At 42.0% G+C, this 12723-nt stretch overlaps 1 protein-coding gene across 2 annotated transcripts in view; it reads left to right on the top strand.

Annotated features, from left to right (window-relative positions):
• Positions 1 to 12723, top strand: part of camkvl (CaM kinase-like vesicle-associated, like) — a 115504-nt gene that overhangs the window by 72895 nt on the left and 29886 nt on the right. The gene's annotated exons all lie outside the window — the stretch shown is intronic.

The following is a 12723-nucleotide window of genomic DNA, read 5'->3' as shown; positions in this document are numbered from 1 at the left end:
ATCGGCAAAGTATGTGAAAATACAGTCCAAACAAAATAAAATGCCACAAATTCAGTCGGCTATTTTGAATATTCTGCTCCGAAAATCTTCGGCAATTTCTCAAGATTCTACATCACTGGAGTAACGCTTCTGCACTCTGACCATATTATCAAATCAGTCATACTGGAAATACGCAAACATTGAAATGAGATGTGCTGTCTGTGAATCACAATCCTTCTGTAACTCAACAACACATATGCTTGGCTTTTTTATGCATTCAAAATTGTACAAACTCCGTTTCCATATGCGTTGGGAAATTGTATTAGATGTAAATATAAACGAAATACAATGATTTGCAAATCCTTTTCAATCCATATTCAATGGATGCACTACAAAGACATGATATTTGATGTTCAGATTCATAAACTTGATTTTTTTTTTTTGCAAATAATAATTAACTTAGAATTTCATGGCTGCAACACGTGCCAAAGTAGTTGGGAAAGGGCATGTTCACCACTGTGTTACATCACCTTTTCTTTTAACAACACTCAATAAACGTTTGGGAATTGAGGACACTAATTGTTGAAGCTTTGAAAGTGGAATTCTTTCCTATTCTTGTTTTATGTAGAGCTTCAGTCGTTCAACAGTCCAGGGTCTCTGCTGTCGTATTTTACGCTTCATAATGCACCACACATTTTCGATGGGAGACAGGTCTGGACTGCAGGTGGGCCAAGAAGGTACCCGCACTCTTTTTTTACGAAGCCACGCTGTTATAACATGTGCTGAATGTGGCTTGGCATTGTCTTGCTGAAATAAGCAGGGGCGTCCATAAAAAAAAAGACGGTGCTTAGATGTCAGCATATGTTGTTTCAAAACCTGCATGTACTTTTCAGCATTAATGGTGCCTTCACAGATGTGTAAGTTACTCATGCCTTGGGCACTAATGCACCCACATACCATCACAGATGCTGGCTTTTGAACTTGGCGTCGATAACAGTCTGGATGGTTCACTTCCCCTTTGGTCCGGATGACAAGATGTTGAATATTTCCCAAAACAATTTGACATGTGAACTCGTCAGACCACAGAACACTTTTCCAATTTGCATCAACCCATCTTAGATGATCTCGGGCCCATAAAAGCCGGTGCCGTTTCTGGATGTTGTTGATAAATGACTTTCGCTTTGCATAGTAGAGCTTTAACTTGCACTTACAGATGTAGCAACAAACTGTATTTAGTGACAGTGATTTTCTGAAGTGTTCCTGAGCCCATGTGGTGATATCCTTTAGAGATGATGTCCGTTTTTGATACAGTGCCGTCCAAGGGATCGAAGGTCACGGTCATTCAATGTTGGTTTCCGGCCGTGCCGCTTATGTGGAGTGATTTCTCCAGATTCCCTGAACCTTTTGATGATATTATAGACAGTAAATGTTGAAATCCCTAAATTTCTTGCAATTTCACTTTGAGAAATGTTGTTTTTAAACTGTTTGACTATTTGCTCACGCAGTTGTGGACAAAGGGGTGTACCTCGCCCCATCCTTTCTTGTGAAAGACTGAGCATTTTTTGGGAAGCTGTTTTTACACCCAATCATGGCACCCACCTGTTCCCAGTTAGCCTGCACACCTTTGGGATGTTCCAAATATGTGTTTGATGAGCATTCCTCAACTTTATCAGTATTTATTGCCACCTTTCCCAACTTCTTTGTCACGTGTTGCTGGCATCAAATCCTAAAGTTAATGGTTATTTGCAAAAAAAAAATGTTTATCAGTTTGAACATCAAATATGTTGTCTTTGTAGCATATTCAACTGAAAATGGGTTGAAAATGATTTGCAAATTATTCCGTTTATATTTACATCTAACACAATTTCCCAACTCATATGGAAACGGGGTTTGTAAATAAATAGCTAACAAATGAGTCAACGGATCGAGGGTCCTCTATTGTGCTCATTATACTCTCTAAAAATATCCAGAATGTTAGGTTTGCTACTAACAGTTTGTGTTTTCCTGCGTTTCATCTTTTAATTCCTGTCAGGTGCTCATATTTATAGTTTCTACTTCCTGTGTTTTCCAATCACTTCCTGTCCCGGTGCTCTTCTTTTCTCAGTATTTCCTGTTTGGTCTCTGTGTTTTGAATCACCTTTACTTTCTGTTCCATGTCGGGCCAGCACACCTGATTCTCATTAATTATTTCTTTTTAGTTCCACCTGTGTGCCTCCTTCTGTGCTCTATCATTCTACTTGTTGGCCGGCTCCCTGTGCACCTCCCTGTTGCCAATAAATATACTTTTTACCTCTGTCTTCTATTTCAACATCTTTGGGGTCACATTACCAGCAACTCTCACCCAATTCTGACAGAAATGAGCCAGCCAGTGAGTGACCCTGCAAAGATTTCCATAGCTTCTTGACAAGATTTTGGCCCTGATGGCCACATTGAAGCGTTCTCCAGCTTCTCCTCAAGCGCTCTCCCACCCATCCCTGTCTTTTGATCGCCTCTCTCGGGAAATCTGGGATCCGTCCCTTGAGGGGCCCGGGGGGCTTTGAGTAGCTGTGCAGCTGGGGAGGCACAGAAACTTCCTGCTCCAGTGAAGTCATCCACGACGCCGCTACCATGCCTCCCTAGTTGGATGACATCATCAGCGGCATCGCTATCAGCAAGCCTTCCTGCTTGGGGGAAGTCGTCCACGATGCTACCATATCTACCTGCTGGGATGACCTGAACGACGTCGCAACCAGCACTCCCTTCTTCTCCAGTGAGATCGTCCACAATGCCGACACCGTTCCATCCTGTCCTGCAGACGGCGCCATCCTCTCTAGTGGGTCTGCAAATGCCATCATTCTCTCTAGTGGGTATGCAGAAACTGCCATCCTCGCCAGTGGGTCTGCAAACGCCACCATCCTCTCCAGTGGGTCTGCCGCAGTTGCCGCCATCCTCTCCAATGGGTATGCCGCAGTCGCCGCCATTCTCTCCAATGGGTATGCCACAATCGCCGCCATCCTTTCCACTGGGTCTGCTGCAGTCGCTGCCATCCGCTCCAGTGGTTCTGCCGCAGTTGCCGCCATCCGCTTCATTGGGTCTGCTGCAAATGTCAGAGTCGTTTCTAGTGGGTCTGCCGCGATCGCAACCCACACCTCCAGTGGGTCTGCCGCACTAACCACCAGCAACTCCAGTGGATGTACCGTAGTCACCGCCCACAACTTCAGTTTGTGTGCCGCAGTCACCACAGTCTCTGCCCGCAACTCCAGTGGTCGTGCCGCAGTCGCCGCCCACAACTCCAGTGGGTGTACTGCAGTCGCCGCCTGCAACTCCAGTGGGTCTGCCGCACTTACCACCCGCAACTCCAGTGGTCGTGCCGCAGTGGCCGCCCGCAACTCCAGTGGGTGTGCTGCAGTCGCCGCCTGCAACTCCAGTGGGTCTGCCGCACTTACCACCCGCAACTCCAGTGGGTGTGCCGTAGTCACTGCCCACAACTCCAGTGGGTCTACTGCAGAAGCGCCGGTCTGGCACTTGTTTTCCTCGCCTGCTACAAAAGCTCCTGCCTGGCGCTCGCCATCCTGGTCTGCTGCAGAAGCGTCCATTTATCTTCCTCCTCGGCGGCCGCAACAGTGGCTAGTCCAAGGACATCCTCTGCGCTTACAGCAGCAGCGACTGGGACCTGGGCATGGACCCTATGCTGCTACTGGGGGGTTCATCCTGCGCTTCTTGTGCTGCCGTTTTCCAACTGCAGCGATGTTCCACCCTCCGCCGACACATGGCTCTTCCCCGCTGGCTGCGCAGACACATTGCCAATATACTTTTACTGCTATTTCAGCATTCTTAGGGTCACACTCAACAAATCCATCCATTCATTCGTTTTTAAAAACTGCCAATAACACTAAATTTATATGACGTGACCTGTAAATTAACCAAATGTGAGTGATATTGTTATCATAAGCGACAACGCAAACGGCCTATTTTAGTGGCCCATTGAAAGCAATGAGCTAATGCTAGCTTCCGCCGCTATTGTTGACGCACTAAGCCGAAGGCTGCTTCTGCTTTGTCTTAAACTTGCAAATAGGTCATTCTGGATTAAAATTCATGCATTTCTTCCAGGTAGTCGACAAATGTGAACATGAGCTAAGAGACTGGTCGATTTTGACTTCTCCCGTGATGGTGAAAAAGACGCGGTTGTGGCAACTTTTTTTAACACTTCGTGAGGATTGCAATACAATCTTCATCTAAACGGGAATATGTGAGCGCCTCGTCGGAGGGCATCCCAGCGAGAGTGGAAATTATACAGTGTTTGTTTTTTTATGGGTTTTTTTGGTTAGTTTGTATGTGCTTAGCATCTAGCAAAGCTGCTGATGCCATAGTGTTTCAATAAAGCTGCACCCGTTTAGCACTCGGTTACAAAAACTTATTGCTCAACCTCTTTGTGTTTGAGACTAAAAATATAAGGTTCTAGATCAGGGGTGCCCATTACGTCGATCTCGGAGGGTGTGTCAGTCGATCTCAAGCCAGGCATTAAAAAATACACATAAAAATGAGCAATCATCAATCATACCAAGACTTCACTTTCGTCAGTTGTTTGACATTCTCGGCACCCGAGGATCTTGTGAGATGACGCTGGCTGCTGCAAGCTCATATTTAAGAAAAAAATCACTAACAGGGCGGACGCAGAGAAACACATTTTATTTCTAGAGACTCCGTACCTACTGTCAAAACTCTAAAGACCGACTGCACAGTTCCTGTCTTCACCATAAAAGACCTGTTTCATCCTGCCTGTGCTAACAAAATAAGAGTCTCAGAAAGCTAGCGTGCACAAGCTAGCAAGCTACGGAGTTTGATGCCAATGTATTTCTCCCCCGCCCTCAGCGACCGCTTTCTCACTTGCTTGCCCACCCACACACTCACTGACGTCACTCACCTGCTGCCAGACATTAAAGGGCCACACACATATGCTACTCTCATAACAAAGTGTTTAAAAACGAGTATGCAAGTTGGACAACTGAGATGCCAAATCCAACCACTTTCATGTGGTATTGGACAGAAAGGAGGACTTTTTTTTTTCCTCCATTTGAAAATGCGGACGTTATCAGCACCACTGTCTAATTCCAATCAATGCAAGTCATCAGAATCAAATACACCAACTTATATTCTTGTCTTCATGAAAGAAAGGAATCTATGTGTGTTAAACATGCTTGTATTATCATTAAACACCATTAACTTGTTAACAAAAATGTCTCTTTCATAAATAAATAAATATAAATTATAAATAGGAATGAGGTAGATCTCCTCGACTTGGTCAATTGAAAAGTAGCTCACCTGCAGAAAAAGTGTGAGCGCCCCTGTTCTAGATCATAATAAAGCTTTGTTATTGATAAGGAGGTGGTTCGGGCATCTGGTCAGGATGCCACCCGAACGCCTCCCTAGGGAGGTGTTTAGGGCATGTCCAACCGGTGGGAGGCCACGGGGAAGACCCAGGACACGTTGGGAAGACTATGTCTCCCGGCTGGCCTGGGAACGCCTAGGGATCCCCCAGGAAGAGCTAGACGAAGTGGCTGGGGAGAGGGAAGTCTGGGTTTCCCTGCTTAGGCTGTTGCCCCCGCGACCCGACCTCGGAGAAGCGGAAGATGATGGATGGATGGATGGATGGAATATCTGGTTGCTACTTCTACATCACAACACGTGGGTTGCTCATTAACTCTCAAAATGGCTTGAGAATCTCAGTGAGATTGATACTACATTTAACATTTATTTATTCGCAAACGTTGGAAGTCTTTTAGTGCCATACATGTATATATGTTTTCCAATATATATAATAAAGGCTTTAATATAGGGGTAAATTGTTTATCCGCTCTACTGGTACTTTAAAGGGGACTTATAATTTTCCTCTTTTCCGACTTACAAAAGTTGTTACAGTGTCAGTTACCAGGTTAAACAACACCAAAGCATCAAATCATAAGGTTAATACAATTGGGCATGATTTGGATGCCTCTGAACGCAGTGTTTTACAGTCTTTTTTTGATTGACAGGTGTACTTATGTGGGCACTTTTAGTTCATACTCTCTGCCAGGTCTGCTGATGATACCTGGAGCTTCCCGTGTTGTTCATTCTCATTTAATGTTTTCTCACCTGCTCTGATGTCTATAAAATAAATACCTCCATGTTTGTTTGTCCACTGTATTTTATAGTTGGACTGCGCCTTTGCGACACATGAAATTTGGTTAAGGAAAACCCCCCAAAAATGTATTTATTATATACATCTAATCCTGGGATGCACATGATATCAGCGACATGATACGTTTGGAAGGTGGGCAGGTGTACCTAATTTTGGGACCGGTGAACCTATATATTGTTTTTCGACCGTGTCTGGGAAAAGAAATGTCATGATCTGGGACCCGGATCATGTTTTGTTTAGTCATGTTCTGTTAGTTTTGTACTCTCTCAGTTCCTGTTTTGTGCACTCCTGGGTTTGTTTTGGTCACCATGGGTACTGATTGGTTTCACCTGCCTCTGGTTAGTGTTCGGCACGTTCACCTGCGTCCGGGCACTAATCAGAGAGCTATTTATTCACATTGCTCGCCACACTCTGTCTGGCTTTGTTGTTTGTTATATGCAACAGTTTGCGTTGGATAATTCCTGGTTTCTTAGTTAATGATTCCTGTACTAAGTGGTTACCTTAGCTTCCTGTGCGATCGGCACGCTTTCCTTTAGTTTATTTCCTGTTTCTTTGTATGGTGTATGATTTATGAGGAATGAATCATGTTCCTACCTGCACGCTTCCAATAAGATGCGACCCCCACGTGACAAAAAATAGCAGTGATGTTGGCCTCACAGTATATTTTCCTGATAATTTATGATACTTTTAGAGAGCACGCAGGCTTTTATTGCAGTCAGGGAACGCCACCACACATAAACCATTTGCGACTGTGAAGCAATTAATGCAAAATTTGCTGAATTGTGTTATTATTAAGACACAGCCCTTCAATTTCTTAAAAAATAACAGGGTGCCTTATAACCTGTTGCGCTTGATGTACGGATTAATTCTGGTTGTGCTAACTGACCTCGAAATAATTGTATTTGGCACATGATGTAAGGATAAGTGTGACCAGTATATGGCAGTCACACATAAGAGATATGTGTGGACTGTAGGTTGTGCTCCCTGTTATAAAAAATACAATAACAAGGACTCCAAACGAAGGAAGCAAGTCCAAAAGGTTCATGTTTCATTGAGAATACTGAACATTACACAGAGCGGTCACAAATCCGTCAAAATGTACTATCACAACTTTGGTAAGCTACAAAGCTGCACCGCTTAATGGATTGTCAGCGTACTGAGCTTTAACATACGGGTATTATTACGGTTTGTGCATAAGGACATCGGAATTACATCTTTTAGGAGATATATTATCTGACGTTGTGTTTCACAATATTATGCAAAATTCAACTTTTCTAACCTATTGGTACCTGCTGATGTGTTTTGGGGATCTGCATTAGTCCCGAAAATGTGCATGCGTCCACCATTGTAGTCCGACGCGGTAGTCAATAAGCTGCATTCTTTTCTCTATCCTCTTGTTGTGGGGCATTCAACCTCCTCTGTTGCCATTTATGATATATCGTAGCGCAAATTTGTAACTTATATCTGTCAGTAGACTCACTAAGGAAGCACAAAAAACTTACCTGTACAACAAAGATGACGGGGAGAAGACGCTGTTGAAGTGGAGGCACGTAAAAAGGCCACCCAAACAGTGCATCCTGCAGAGACTGTCAGAAAGCAACTCGAAGATGGTCTGTAAAACATCATCTATGCATCATTTTGAGCAAGGAACCACTATTACATGTTATGTAGACCACAAGGAAGTGTTTTAAATGAAAAAAGAAAAAAAACTAAAAATATGACCCCTTTAATGAAAATATAACCCACTCATTGGCAGTGCGCCTTATAATCTGGTGCACCATATGTTCCGAAAAATATGGTGCACAAAAATGTACACCATAACCAATTCATATTGTCTATGCCATAAGGATGTAGTTTAAATGTAGATTAGAATCATCAAAGGTCCCCTTTATAAAAATGTTGCTTTCATTCGGTTTCATCATTTGTTTATCCATCCATCCATCCATTTTCTACCGCTTATTCCCTTTCGGGGTCGCGGGGGGCGCTGGCGCCTATCTCATTTGTTTAATAGAAACCAAAACTTTAATAACTAAATTAAAAATTGTGATTTGTCCCTTAGAGCAGTGGTCCCCAACCACCGGGCCGCAGAAGAATTTTTTATACATTTTTATTAAAAAAAAAAAAATATATATATATATATATATATATATATATTTATTTTTTATTTTTTATTTTTTAATAAATCAACATAAAAAAACACAATATACACTTACAATTAGTGCACCAACCATAAAAACCTCCCTTTTTCATGACAAAAACGTCCCTTTTTCATGACGAAGGAAAAAAAAAAAAAGAATCCCCCCCTCCCCAACCCGGGCCGCGGGACAAATTATTAAGCGTTGACCGGTCCGCGGATACAAAAAGGTTGGGGACCACTGCCTTAGAGTAAATATGGGGGTATTGCTCTATAATATCCAGCAGGTTACAAATGTTATGTGTTTGATTCCAATGTACTGTAACATATGGGTCAGTGACAATGGGTCGGTTCATAAAGTTTTTCTTCATCTTGTGTGTTTCTAAATTCGGTATGTCCACAAATTTGCCTCATGCATGGCAGGGTGTGAGGGTGCAAGTTCAAAGCTAGACAAAAAAATGCAATGCGCTGTTATTAGTATAGCTTGTTAATTTGGATACGGCTTTTTAAAAAGTGGAGCGTTTGTGTGCTTTTGTTGAGATGTTACTGGCAGTAATGTCCTTTTATGGTACCAATTTTGTTGTTACTCTTCTTCACCAATTACCTTTTCTCCTCCATTGTGCCCTCTTTTGATTAAGTGCCCTACAAATTCTACCTAGCAAGAAATGATTATAATGAATGATAATTGGCATTGGAAGCAGGTGGACCCCAAAATTAAAAAATGATCACAAAGAATGTGTGGAGTGCAAAAAACACAAAAAAAACATTAACTCTAACCTCACAGACACTGAACAGAAACATAGGAACTAAATATGCAAACAACTACAAAGCAACAAAGCTACACAGGGCACGAGGGAAGGCGAGACGCAAGGGGAAGCTAACAGATAAGAACTAATATCAATACAACAATCAGCACAGATGAAAGAAGGTACTGTTTGTACAAACAAGACAGTAAAAAACAAACATGATCATAAATATTAAAAAAGTAACAATAAAGTCAGAACAGAACGGCCCACACGGAAACCAAAACAAATTAACACACCACTCTTTTTGTGCACGTATGAGTAAAGCAAAGTCAAAACTGCTGAAAAGGATCCACCCCAAACTTGTCAGTAAACATCTACTGACCATTATCCACAAATGCCATTTTTCTTAAATTCCATTCACATCAGGCACCACTTTTAACCCTCCTGGATCTTGTCATGGGGATGTTGTCGCACTCACATAATCTCCTCATAAACCAGGCCTTTCTCAATCCATCGCTAAATTCCCCTGCACATATGGACGCGCATGCGCAAGCAAACGCTCATCCTCTAAATCAAACTCAGATCAGCACATGTCACATATCTGCTTTGACCTTTGCACTTTGCTCAAACCAACAGATTCATGAACGCACTTGCAGACACACATTCATCCATAGCGTATCCCAGTGCTCTGGATTAGAGATACAGATTAGAGATTAGGGGCTGGCAGTAGGATTACTCAATTCTCTCAAACGCCGCCTTCTCCGAAACACTTCTGGACTGACCATTTCCACTGGTGATGCTACGTAAAGCTAAAGAGCGAGGATTTTTGACATCATTGCATTGATATTTGTTTCATAATCCTAAATTAGCACTCTCATAATGTCATTACCCCTGAGCATTTCCATTGTTTTTTGTTCTACCCCTTTCCATTTATTATGTGCACTTCATTCTCTGTCAGCTAATCTTCAAAGCCCCAATCCTGAAGTCATCGCAGCTTTATTAGTTAACTTAATAACCTCAGTTCATCAGAGCTCTCGCTCGCCCGAGTGATCTCCTCACTTCTCAATTTGGTCAGCTTTATGGATTCATTTTGAGGCCTATGACGATCAATCGGACCGGGATAATCAGTAAATGAACCCAAAGCGAACATAGAGTATTAATGAACAGACCAAGTACATAGGGTAATTGTTAAGAGTAGAACAGGAGCATAGGAGGACATGATGCTGCTTCCAGGGACGTCAAGGATGTGGGCTGTGAGATGATGGACTGTATCGATTGCTGATTCACTACATTCTTTAAACTGGGTTTTTGGGGGCTGTTATTTTGGAATGGACTGTATTGCATGTGTGAACAATATGTACAAACCCTGTTTCCATATGAGTTGGGAAATTGTGTTGGATGTAAATATAAACGGAGTACAATGATTTGCAAATCATTTTCAACCCATATTCAGTTGAATATGCTACAAAGACAACATATTTGATGTTAAAACAGATAAACATTTTTTTTTTTGCAAATAATCTTTAACTTTAGAATTTCATGCCAGCAACGCGTGACAAAGAAGTTGGGAAAGGTGGCAATAAATACTGATAAAGTTGAGGAATGTTCATCAAACACTTATTTGGAACAACCAACAGGTATGCAGGCTAATTGGGAACAGGTGGGTGCCATGATTGGGTATAAAAACACCTTCCATGAAATGTTAAGTCATTCACAAACAAGGATAGGGAGAAGGTCACCAATTTGTAAGCAAATTGTCAAACCGTTTTAGAACAACATTTCTCAACAAGCTATTGCAAGGAATTTAGGGATTTTACCCTCTACGGTCCGTAAAATAATAAAAAAATTCAGAGAATCTGGAGAAATCACTGCACGTAAGCGATAATATTACGGACCTTTGATCCCTCAGGCGGTACTGCATCAAAAACCAACATCCGTGTGTAAAGGATATCACCACATAGGCTCAGGACCACTTCATAAAACCACTGTCAGTAACTACAGTTTGCCGCTACATCTGTAAGTGCAAGTTAAAACTCCACTATGCAAAGCCAAACCCATTTATCAACAACACAAAAGGAACGCTGCCGACTTCGCTGGGCCCGAGCTCATCTAAGATGGATTAATGCAAAGTGGAAAAGTGTTCTGTGGTCTGACGAGTCCACATTTCAAATGATATTTGGAAACTGTGGACATGGTGTCCTCCGGAACAAAGAGGAAAATAACCATCCAGATTGTTATAGGCGCAAAGTTCAAAAGCCAGCATCTGTGATGGTATGGGGGAGTATTAGTGCCCAAGGCATGGGTAACTTACACATCTGTGAAAGCACCATTAATGCTGAATGGTCCATACAGCTTTTGGAACAACATATGTTGTCATCCAAGCAACATTATTATGAACGCCCCTGCTTATTTCAGCAAAACAATGCCAGGCCACGTGTTACAACAGCGTGGCTTCGTAGTAAAAGAGTGCGGGTACTTTCCTGGCCCGCCTGCAGTCCAGACATGTCTCCCATCGAAAATGTGTGGCGCATTATGAAGCGTAAAATACGACAAGACAGCGGACTGTTGAACAACTTGAGCTGTACATCAAGCAAGAATGTTAAAGAATTCCACTTTCAAAGCTTCAACAAATAGTTTCCTTAGTTCCCAAGCATTTATTGAGTGTTGTTAAAAGAAAATCTGATGTAACACAGTGGTGAACATGCCCTTTCCCTACTACTTTGGCACGTGTTGCAGCCATGAAATTCTATGTTGATTATTATTTGCAAAAAAAAAATAAAGTGTGAGTTTGAACATCAAATATCTTGTCTTCGTAGTGCATTCAACTGAATATGTGTTGAAAAGGATTTACAAATCATTGTATTCCATCTATATTTACATCTAACACAATTTCCCAACTCATATGGAAACAGGGTTTGTATAACGTAAATACATACACACAAACTGGCGCTGACTGTATATAAAGCAAATATATCCAAATATTACCAACTATAACAATGTTCAGTGATTCACTGGTCGATATGTTTTTTTTAATTATAGAAGCCAAACAATAAAATAGTAGCCATAGTAATGTATAATGTGCACAGCATCCTACTGAGACTTGTGTTCAAGAAATTGTGCATTTAGTAAAAAGTGAAAAGATAAATAGGTCATTGAACCCAAAGTCAGATACTAAAATAAATATACAGATTAATTACCAATAGTGTGTGAATGAGAGAGTGAATTGTGTCTATCTGTGTTGGCCCTGTGATGAAGTGGCGACTTGTCCAGGGTGTACGCCGTCTTCCGTCCGAATGCAGCTGGGATAGGGTCCAGCACCCTCGCGACCCCGAGAGGGACAAACAGTAGAAAATGGATGGATGGAATTCAAACTTCACTAAACCATTTTTACTGCAGTCATTATAAGTGTGGCACTGTTCCTCAGGGGCAAAGGGAGTTATTTTTATTAGTAAAGTTTAATTTAAACTTGTCATACACAACCGCACACACCTCTGTGGATCATAGCAGAATGAAGAGAAGCTTGATGGCTCGCTTTTCCTTGACGAGGCTTACATGCAGCCAAGCAACCAGAGCCATTTGTATGCCATTTTGTACAAAAAATGACCTTCACTTCATTCAACGTGTTCCTTTTTTATTCATGTGAATATCAATGCCTTCCTGAAATCCCGTTAATCCTTTTATTGAACATATTAGCAAAATGTGTGCTC

The sequence above is a fragment of the Nerophis ophidion genome, linkage group LG06 (assembly GCF_033978795.1).
Source record: "Nerophis ophidion isolate RoL-2023_Sa linkage group LG06, RoL_Noph_v1.0, whole genome shotgun sequence".
NCBI classification, from domain to species: Eukaryota; Metazoa; Chordata; class Actinopteri; order Syngnathiformes; family Syngnathidae; genus Nerophis; species Nerophis ophidion.
Note: the sequence above shows the minus strand (reverse complement) of the source record. Positions and strands in the feature narration are given on the sequence as shown.